The sequence below is a fragment of the Camelina sativa genome, chromosome 12 (genome assembly GCF_000633955.1).
Source record: "Camelina sativa cultivar DH55 chromosome 12, Cs, whole genome shotgun sequence".
Classification (NCBI taxonomy): Eukaryota; Viridiplantae; Streptophyta; class Magnoliopsida; order Brassicales; family Brassicaceae; genus Camelina; species Camelina sativa.
In genome coordinates, this window is record NC_025696.1 from 23,347,053 (window position 1) to 23,356,534 (window position 9,482).

A 9,482-nucleotide genomic window follows, 5' to 3' on the forward strand; every position below is an offset into this window, starting at 1 on the left:
CCCCCCCCATATATCATGATTTGATCGTGGTAATGATGAGATTTGCCTTCCCGAACAAGCTCTAGGGCCCACCGTGAGGCTTAACACGTTATAAGAGAGAAAAAATGAACCGGGACTTCTCGTTTTCCCAGGCAATCATTACTTCATATCGGTTCCGTGTTAAAGGTAACCCTCCCAACTTCTTTCTCGTTTATTCTGAAAATTTGTTATTTGCTCTTTGTGTCTTGCTTTGCTTTCTGCGTTTTGCTTTGCTTTCGCCTCCTTTGTTCTTCGTTACTCGTCGGAAAGCATGTTGCCTCCGAAATCCATGCCGAGTATAGTCACAAAATCTCTAATTCCCGGCGCTTTTGGTCCTCATCAACCGTCGATCCTCTCTGCGAACAGCATGGCCGAGATTAGGGGATCCACCAGAATTCCCCCGGAGATTGAGATTCGATTCCTGGAAGCTCACGAGTCTCTGGAAAACCCACCTCCAGGCTACTGCTCTGCGTTCGAGATCTTTTTCTCTGTGAGCGGACTATCATTCCCACTTCGAGTTGGGCTTTGCACTTCCCCATATGCGCCCGAATTTTGTCCGGACCGTTCTATGTCTTCAGACTCTGGGGGAAGAGTTCGATTACCAGCTGTCCTTAGCTTATTTTCTTCACATCTACACCGTGAAAACGGATCGCACCAAGGGTACTCTTTACGTAAGTCCGCTCTCTGGGCTGAAGGTATTCGATGACCTCCCCAAAAAGGATGAGAAAGTGCGCAAGTCATTCTTCTTCTTTCCAGTTAATGACCTCACCTTCAGACACCTCACGAGCTCGCATGTGTCGAAGTGGACTTCGAAAATTGGTAGCACGGTGTACTTCGTTAGGTACCGACTAGTTTTCAGTTTTTGCTTCTTACCACTTTATTGTTTTTGTTTCAGCCCACTTCGAGCGAGGTTTGCTTTCTCCGACATTCGCAGAGTTCTTTTCGCGGTTCTGTAGCCAAGGTGAAATTGCCTGGGACTCTTTTTTCGTGTGAGAGAATTAGAGAGTCTGGAGCTAGGCTCAGGAGACGTTCTCTCGTTTGTTCTGTCCCTCCCCCTATTTCCGACACTTTGTCAATGGGCTATAGGGAAGAAAGAGCTTTCAAGAAAGAGCTCGAGAATGCTTTGAAGGAAGCGAAGAGGCAAATGGCTGCTGCCCTTGCTGAAGGCAAAGCTTGCAGTCCTGCTAAAAATACTGACTCTTCTGCCCCCGAAGTGAGCAAAGCTTTCGTACCCCTTGCTGGTCCTTTCAAATCCCCCGTGATTGTCATTGCTGACTCCAGCGACGAACCTCGAGAAACTGAGGTTCTCCTCCGACATTAAACAAGGGCCCCATTGAAGTGAGCTCGCAGTGGACCGAGCCATCAAAAAAGAGGAAGGAACCTGAGTCTTCTTCTTCTTCTTGCGAGAAAACCCGAACCCGGACTAATTCGTCGGGGGATGAGCGGGGTAGATCCAGCTCGAGAGATGGAGCACCTTTCTCCAAGAAGAAATCTAGGGATCCCCCAAGTACCAAGGAGTCTGGGGGTTCCTCCGGGAAGCTACCTCCGAAGGAACAGCGTCATTCTCCTCGAGGTAAGCGCGACTCGCGAGATACTTTATTTTTTGTTTTTATAAATTTAAAGTGGAATAACGTTGTTCATGCCGTGCAGCTCCTCCTGCTTCTCCAGCCGACCTAATGAGAAGTTACACCCGACCTGGAGTTCGGGTTCCAGCTTTTGTCGATATGTCCGAGGTCAATTGTGCAAACTTCTTCTGTTTCGCAGATAAAGTCGGCGAGGTTACTGAATATATCTTTTGTTTTTTTTTATTACCCCTTTCTTTTTTAAACTAACAAGTCGTCCCTTCACAGATGATGATCGAGTTTAACAATTAGGTGGCATCTTATGAGGAGCAGCTGTTTGCTTCCCCATCGACCTCCAAAGTGAATCACCTTAAGGAAAGAGTGGCTGACCTCAAACCCAAGTGGCAGAGTTTCGCGAAGTTAGACTTCGGTTTTATTGACTTTCGCGAAGTTTAACTCCGAACTTTCTGATACGAAGTAATACTTCGGTTTAATTGAATTTTGCGAAGTTTAACTCCAGATTTTATGACACGAAGTGAGACTTTGGTTTAATTAATTTTGCAAAGTTTAACTCCGGACTTTCTGATACTAAGTAAGACTTTGGTTTAATTGAATTTTGAAAAGTTTAACTTCGGGTTTTCTGATACAAAGTAAGACTTCGGTTTCTCTGTTACGAGGTAAGACGTTTTTTGAATTTTTGAAGTTAGACTTCGGCTTTTTGATGATGATCAACCATTCTTAATAAAAAGTTAGAGAAAACTACTTTCGATTTTATTAAAAATGGATAGCTGGACTCGAAACGGGCTGCCTACGTACCCTTACCAGGATCAAGCCAACCGTAGTTCGATACAAGATTATTCAAGCTAATTATAGAAACGTTTGAGATGCAAGGAGTTCTAGGATCTCGGGACTGATTTCCCCTTTGAATCTTCCAGCTGATAGACTCTGTTGCGCACTTCGTGAGTGATTTTGTACGGTCCTTCCCAGTTGATTCCCAGTTTCCCCGCGTTGAGCTCTTCGGTGTTCTCTTGGACTTTTCGCAAGACTAAGTCACCGACTGCCAGAGGTCTACCTCGGACCTTGGAGTTATAGTAACGTGCCATGGCGTTCTGATAATTCTGCATCCAAACCAAAGCTCGGTCCCGACGCTCGTCAATGACATCCAGTGTGTCTCGCATAAACTCCTCGTTCTCCGAGGCTCGAAGTGGATTCAGGGTGGTCCGAACTCTGGGTTCTTCGAGTTCAGCTGGGACTACGGAATCAACACCATAGACCAAGGAAAAAGGTGTCTCATTTGTAGCTCGTCGAGGCGTGGTTTGGAATTCCCATTGTACACCTTGCAGTTCATCCGGCCAGCATCCTTTGCGAGAGTCCAATCGTTTTTTCAAATTCGCCAGTATAATCTTGTTCATCGCTTCGGCTTGCCCATTTCCTTGTGGGTAACGAGGAGTTGACTTAATAAGCCGTATTTTCTATTTGGCACAAAACCCTTCGAACTACAAAGAGATGAACTGCGGGCCATTGTCCGTGACGATTTCGTGTGGAACGCCATACCGGTAGATTATGCTCTTTAGCACGAACTACTCTACTTCCTCACTTGTCACTTTTGCGTAAGCCGCTGCTTCAACCTACTAGGAGAAATAATCAGTAAGGGCCAGCACGTACTGAACCCCCGGTCCTCGGTGTAAAGGGCCAATGATGTCCATAGACCACCTCATGAAGGGATAAGGTGGGGACACAGAGGACAGGAGCTCGGTAGGCTGGTGAATTGAAGGAGCATGCTTTTGACATTTTTCACAAGTTCGGGCGTAATCCTCACAGCCAGCAACAATGGTGGGCCAAAAGTACCCCTGCCAGTTGATTTTGAAGGCCATGGTCCAGCCTCCGGAGTGGTTTCCATTGGGCCCATTATGAACAGTTCGCATCAGTGTCACGGGTTCTTCGCCAGCAACACACATTAGATAAGGACCTGTTATAGATGCAATACCGTGGACTGACAGTTTTAAGTTTTCTAGCCGCCCACTTGTCAGCTGGGAGTTTGCCTCGTTCCAAGTAAGCTCAGATTGGGCTCCGCCAGTCTCCTGTCCCCCAATTGTTAGTGTTCGTGTTGCTCAGAATCCTATCAGGTAGGATGGTTCGATCCGGGCATGGTGACCTAGGTATCTCCGGAGTCTGGACTTCCGTACTGGTTTCCTGTTCGTCATAGTCCATATGAGTGACTACCATGGTCGGAGAAATTACTTCGGGTGAGGGGCTGGAAGAAGTTGCGCGAGCTGCTTCTTCGCCGGCTATCTTCTTCCTCATTGTCCTAGTGACGACATGCGAGCTTTCTAATCGTATGATCGGGTACTCGATAACTTTTACTGGGATTATTCTTGTGGTTGTTGGGTCCGAGGTCGAAGCTAGCGATGCCAGGGCGTCCGCAGCTGAGTTTTCACCTCGCAGGATCTTGGTGATTTCTGCCAATTCTTTGGCCGCAGCTAAGTAGGCTTCCATCCGCCCGTCTTTGGTCTCGTACTCTCCCAGAAATTGGTTGGTAATCACCAAATTTTGCCACCAATTCTTTGGCTGCAGCTCAGTAGGCTTCCATGCGCCCGTTCTTGGTCTCGTACTCTCCCAGAAATTGGTTGGTAACTAATTGTGAATCGCGAAAAGCTCGTAGTTTCCGCACACCGATTCCTACAACGAGTCTGAGTCCGGCTAAGAAAGACTCGTTCTCAGCTTCATTGTTGGATGCGTTGAAGGCTAAGCGGAACGATTGCTCAATCACTTCGCTGGTGGGAGAAACAAGGCGAACTCCAATTTTTGCCCCTGTTTTGGAAGATGCGCCATCCACGTGTAGAGTCCATGGGACATCCATGTTATCTTCAACCGAACTAGCGAGTGGGAGGTCTATAAGGAAATCTGCTAGGACATGTGCTTTTGTGCAAGTTCGAGTTCGAAATTCGATGTCGTACTCATTAAGTTCCACTGACCACTTGGCCAATCTACTGGACTGGCTCGGGCTGTGGAGCACCGTCCGAAGCGGCTGCGTTGTTAGGATAACAATCGAATGAGACTGAAAGTATGGCCGCAGCTTCCTTGCTGAAATCATAACTGCTAAAGCCATTTTTTCCATCATCGGGTACCTAGACTCGGCTCCGGTGAAAGACTTACTGATGTAAAAGATTGGCTTCTGCTCCCCCCTTTCTTCGCGAACTAAAACTCCGCTTACTGCGCTTGTGGAAACGGCTACATAAAGGAAGAGAGGTTTGTGATGTGACTGTATTTTGTAGGATTTTAACCATAGTTTTTACACTTGTTTTGAGTCTTTTGTTAGGTCCAAGTGTGCTTTTAGAGTCTTTTTAGTCTTTTGTAAGTCTCTACAGGTTCTAGGTCACTTTGGAAGGAAACTGAGTGTTTTAAGGATGAAAACAAGCATCTGAAGCCAATTTGGTGAAGACTGATTGGACTAGCAAGCAGATGAAACAAACAGAGAAAATCATCCAGGATCTGCTGATCCGCATTCAGGATCGACAAGTCCTGTACCCGAAGCAACTTTTCCTTATTCGTTTAAACCAACTTTTAGGGTTTTATTTTGATATTTAAGTTAGAGGCTCGGCCTCCAGAGACCTAAGCTTTATTTTTCTGAGACTATTCTGTATTGAAGCTTTGGGAGAATATCTCCTATCCATTCTAACCCTTTGGAGAAGAATTCTGAACCCTTTTATTTCTCTTTGCAATTCAAACATGTTTGATTTTCTGTTCTTTGATTTCCATGTCTGAGTAGTTTTATTGTTGGATTTCGGGTTTCAAAAGGGGTTTTATGATTCTCTAAACTTAGGTTGCTAGATTTGGGATTGAGCTATTGTGTTCTTCCTCTATTGTTGTTCTTAATGCTTAAACTAGATTAGCTACCTAGTTTATGATTGTAGGTTTAATTCATCTAGGCATCAAAAGTGTTGTTGAATTACTTGAAATGAACATAGGTGAGCAAGGTGATCTTTAGCCAACGAAAGTTGAAGTTAAGGCACCTTGTGAACAAAATTAAACTTGAACTTATTGCTCGCTAGGATTGCTAGATTCAAACGACGGTTTAGAGTTTAATCAATTCCTTGCATAGATAACTAATACTGCGACAGTAGGTTAGTTGTACATTCGAGATTTGAGTTCAAGAACGGTATCTAATGCTTTCCCAATTTATCATATGAATTAGTGGTCATAACTCCTAATAGATTCCCAACGCCCAATGCTTTTATTTATTGAGTTAAAACACTCTTTCATTTACTCCTTTGTTAGTGACTTTCAAACACAAACTTCTTTTGTCTTAGCTATATTTGATCTTGATAATTTCATAGTGCAATTGCTTGGTCTCTATGGATTCGATCCTGAAGTGTTACAACGATACCACTAGATCGTGGTGGAGTACACATTAGGTTTTAATTGACCTCTGATCAAATTGGCGTCGTTGCCGGGGACCAAAACGTTGCCTTTGAGATTCTAGATTTAAATTTAGTCTAAGATTTATTTTATTTTTATTTACTAATTAGTTCTTTTGTTCTTTCTCTTGTGTTTTAGGTGCATGCAAACAAGAAGCCACAAGCCTACTGATTTGCGTAATCTGCGAAACGTAGAGTTAGCCCTACTTGAACGAGAAAACAGAAAAGCGAAAGCTAAAGCTGGCAAGATGGAGGATGGACAGAATCCAGATGGTCATCAGCCTAACCCTCAGGAGGTTATTGTTCCACCACCTCCCCCAGCTCCACAATTTCAGGCTCCACGAGAGCAAAATGCGGCTGAGCTGAACCCACCAGCAAGACGAGCCACCTTGAGCGACGAAGATGCTCACAACAGGCTATTTGCGAATCGGTCTGCGATTCAACCTCCTGCTCCTGCGAGACAAGACTACGAGATTAAGCATAGTATCATCAATTTGGTTCTGAATCGCGTGTTTCATGGACTAGCCTCAGAGAGCCCTATGGACCATATTGAAGCTTTTGAGAGATTGGCTAGTACGACAAGGTCTAATGGAGTTCCATATGATTACCTCATGTTGACTTTGTTCCAATTCTCTTTAGGAGATAAGGCTTTGAGATGGCTAAATCTCTTTGACCGAGGATCACTTACCACTTGGGATCAGTGTAGAGCAGCGTTTTTAAACCACTTGGGATCAGTCTCTGTGTAAATGAAAGTCGAAAAAAGAATCCAAGAATCACACAAAATGAAATAAAACTAAATGCAATATTATTTACAAAGGTTGGATGAATTTGGTACCTCATGGGTTGGTGAAGAAGGAGGTTGTAGCAGCCTCCATACTCGCCAACGTGTAGCCAGGGTTGTCACCAGCTTCAGCAGGTGCCAGTATTTGCTCATCAGAGAGCTCGGTGATATGCACGGACGACTTGCTCGGACCAGCATCTGAGGGGTTGATCGTGGGGGCATCCTGTAGATCATCGGGTAGGACATAAGGTAATACGATGGGTATGGTGGAAGAGGTCCAGAGTGATCACCGTATAGCCACTCGCAGGGTGCATCGAATATGGCATCGTGTATGGCATATGGTAAGGCGGAGGGAAAAGTTTTGAGTAATCACCCAATTGTGTGCTCGATGGGTGCATCGGATAGGGCATCGTGTATCCCATCAGGTTAGGCATCAGATAGGCGTCTGAATAGCTTCTCCGCAATACTTCAGGTCTTGTGACATCCTCCTCACCTTGGGTCTCGTAGGATGATGCTCTGTGAGGTTCTGGAGGTGTCAGTCCTCGAATTCCTCCTAGCGGTTCGCTTCTCCCCATCCATGTTGGTGCATATGCCGAGGTAGGAACTGAGGCACAACTTTCCTTGTCTTGCAGTTCCTTGATCTGACCTCCCATCATCTTCACTGAGCCGGTAAGATCTTTCACGTTTCTCACCAGAAACTTGTTCATCCTCTTCAGCCATCCGATCCTTTTGTGGGCTTCCCTCACTCCAACAGGTTGCTTTTGAGAGCAAACACACTCCTCAAAGTCATAATCATCCGGGCTGTCTCCCTGTCCTCGCCCAGTTGGTTCTCTCTCTTCAGCTTCAGATTCCTCCTCCGGATTGTACAGCTCCTCCAAAGGTGGTGTGAAGTCGATGTTGTCCCCTAGCCGGACCTTGGTGCACATTACATTGGGCAGGATTATTTGGGCGGCTGCAGCAGTTGGATGGACAAACTTGAAGAGCAGCATGTTGTTTGGCTTCTCATAAGCCAGGTATCTCGCCAGTGTGAGGTAGTCGATGTCCAGCCATCTCGGATCGTGTACCACTCTCTTCAAAGGTACATCACAAGCCACCAAAATTGGTTTAACCAGTCCTCCAATGGATATCTCCCCGCCCCCTTCTCTTCTCTTTATAGCCCATGACTTGAGGTAAAGGAACTGATCGAGCAGCACAAAGACCATACTAGTATCCGCAACATCTCCAACTATCAGTGTACCATCCCTAGCATTGTCTAGAACTCCACACAAGGCAATGTCTAGCAGCTGGAGCTCATGGTCATTCACATTCCCAGTCTCCTTTCTAGCAAAAAGAGTGCAGGCGAGGGACTTGTGAGAATACCTCAAAACAAGGCTCCTTATTTGAGCAGACTTTGAGCTTGTAGACTTGTAGGAGAGCTTGTCTCCTATTGTCAGCAATAGGGACTTCATTTCCTCCTTGCTCACTTCCATGCCTTCTCCAAACCCAGCCTTGAAACCATACAGCTTCTCCATCTCCTTGAAAGTAAGCTGATACTCCTTGTTTCGCAGGGAGAAGGTGATGAACCCGATCCCCCCATCGGGTAGTAGGGTCGGGTGGTCCTCAAAGTAGTGCAACCTCAGTGTTGAGAGAAAGTGGACCGTCTCCTCCTCATAAGCTTCAACGTTGGCTCGCATCATCTGGCCCAGGTGGCACATGTCGAACAGAAACTCGACATCTTTTGCGATTCCCAACTGCTTCATCGTTTCTCGGTGAGGATAGTGGGTACCAACGAAACACATCTTGCAGAAAACATTGAAGAGCTTGGCCGGAGTCTCCACCTCTTTCTGCTTCAATCTCCGCGAGGCTTGGTGTGTGCGTCTCTCTGCTCCTCCTCTTGGTCACGGTTCTCCTCCTATGTGTCTTGATCTTCTTCTTCAGCCGCTATCTCAGCCACTTTCTCAGCCTTCTCAGAAGCTGGTCTCTTCCCTCTTGCAACCACAGCTCTGCTCCTTAACCGCGAGGTTTGGATCTCCTCTGGCTATCCTCCACCAGAATCAGAATCGATCTCCATGGGGTCGGTAATAGTTCTCTCGGATGTAGACAGGTCCCTACGTCAAGGAGATCGGCGAACAGCACTCGCCACCGGACTTGGTGAGCGAACTCGGTGGTCTACACGATCGGTTGCTCGAGCACCGGATCGGGTTGAGCATCGGGTTGGAGAAGCGAAAAGTTCAGCCAACGGTTGGGAATGAGGAACGTCTCCTCTTCCTTGGGATTCCGGATCGGGTTGAGCATCGGGTTGGAGAAGCGAAAAATCCAGCCAACGGTTGGGAATGAGGAACGTCTCCTCTTCCTTGGGATTCTCGAGGTTTGACGGCATCACCTCTGGTTCTAGCAGCGGCGGAGGTTGATCTTCTTCCCTTCCTTTGGTAGGTTTTCATGTTTGGTTCCATTATCGAATCCATGAGAAGAAAGAAAAGCTAAACTTCGAGATTAATAGGGTTAGTTCTCGAAAAATCAAGGAGTCTCGATTCCCTTGAGAGAAAATAGAAAGTAGGAAAACAAAAAGCTTTTATGGTTGAGAGACTTATCGGTTTGTGCTGAAGAGGGAGAAGGGTTTTAATCCCTTTAAATAGAGTAGGGTTAGCAGCTTGGGCTTCACCGAGAGTGGGCTTGGTTTGTGGAATTTGGACTCCACTCGCCACCCGAGTAGGAACGCGATCA